Here is a 1,649-nt window from a genome sequence, read left to right on the forward strand (position 1 = left end):
TGTTCCAGCAGAGTGATTTGTGCAGGGTCCCACCCGCGGGCCACGCTACCTCTATGGAGTACTTCCCCATTCTCTTCGCCCGGTGTCCCAGCCGAGTCGTGACGTTACGTCCCGCCGCAGCCAATCACAGGAGAGCTCGGCCTGATGCTGACGAGAAAGTTGCTGCACTGAGGCTCACTTTTTTTTCCTCCCACCTTGCCACTCGATCTCAGTGACATTTCCACTCGTCCACGGATCTAAACTTGAGCACGTTTGTTCTATCGGAGGTCCACGCGGGAAACAACACGGGGTGGGAAAAGAAGAAACGACTTCACACAGACAGGATTCCGCCTAGTCACATCTGTTGTTTGTCATCCGGTGAGTTTAATCTTACCTTCAAATTCAAGCGGTTGTTGTCGTTTTCAATGTTCTCTCTTTCACTCACTTTGTGATATTTTTTAAATAGAGGTCGTCGATTGGCGTTTTAATGTCCGTCATGGGCCACACAAAAAAAGCGAGTAAGTAGTTGCACTCACCCAGGAATTAGACGGGTATCGCTCCTTGCATGCAGGCGCTCGTCAACTTGCGGCTGTAAGGCAACCTGGAAACGCTTAAAAAAAAAAAAAAAAAAAAAAAAAAAATCACTTTGTGATATTTTTTAAATAGAGGTCGTCGATTGGCGTTTTAATGTCCGTCATGGGCCACACAAAAAAAGCGAGTAAGTAGTTGCACTCACCCAGGAATTAGACGGGTATCGCTCCTTGCATGCAGGCGCTCGTCAACTTGCGGCTGTAAGGCAACCTGGAAACGCTTTAAAAAAAAAAAAAAAAAAAAAAAAAGGACATGCAGTTTGTGTTTCCCAAAAGACACACGCGCCACAGCAAAAGTCAACATCACTGAAGAAGGTCTTCATTGGTCAGTCAGGTCGACTTGTGGCTGCAAGCATGTCCAGCCTGCAGTATTCGTGTGGTTAGACTGTGAGACTTTGTCAGGTTACTTCAGCGTTTGCTCCTGTCACGCGTGGCGGGCCGGTGCTGTGACAACATTAGCCCGCCTGCCTTTTGCCAGGAGAAAGCTGCTCCATGTGGACACACGACAGTTTTAAATAATAAAAATACATACATTATTAATAATGATAATAATAATAATAATAGTTGATGTGTTGTGCTTTGTTATTCACCACGCCAGACGAATTCCATAAACAGAAAGTCTCCCCAACATAGCAGATGATTTGGCTGTAATATTGTTGCTCCAACCTAATTAGTCATTGTTAACGAGCAGATGTCTTCGTGAAAGCTTCCATAGAATTCACAAATAACAATGCAATGATTGACAGGTCATTGGAGCAAACACACACATTTAAATGGCCATTTCCGAAGTTGATTGTTTTGAATTTGTTATAGTATTTATTAGTTAATAATAAGAATATTCATAATACTATAATGATAATGTATATAAAGAAATACATAGAAATAAAACATCTGAACGAAACATTTGTCCATTTGATTAATTATCTGCCTAAAATTCAGCAAATGTAATAATATTAATATCCATAGTAACTATACATTTTTATGATACATTGCAGATCTATTATAATATGTTAAATTGAAAATTAAATATTGGTGACATTTCGTTTGCAGTTCCTCCTCGTGGCTCCTTTCGCCAATTTT

At 41.2% G+C, this 1,649-nt stretch overlaps 1 protein-coding gene across 1 annotated transcript in view; it reads left to right on the forward strand.

Annotated features, from left to right (window-relative positions):
• The first annotated feature begins 200 nt into the window (after positions 1-200).
• The window catches only part of pax6b (paired box 6b), a 28,519-nt gene continuing 27,070 nt past the window's right edge, over positions 201-1,649 (forward strand). Inside the window, exon 1 of the mRNA XM_019895797.1 lies at positions 201-357. The gene's annotated coding sequence lies outside the window, so the exon portion shown is untranslated. The remainder of the gene's footprint in view (positions 358-1,649) is intronic.

Source organism: Hippocampus comes, unplaced genomic scaffold (genome assembly GCF_001891065.2).
Source record: "Hippocampus comes isolate QL1 unplaced genomic scaffold, H_comes_QL1_v1.1 scaffold80, whole genome shotgun sequence".
Taxonomy (NCBI): domain Eukaryota; kingdom Metazoa; phylum Chordata; class Actinopteri; order Syngnathiformes; family Syngnathidae; genus Hippocampus; species Hippocampus comes.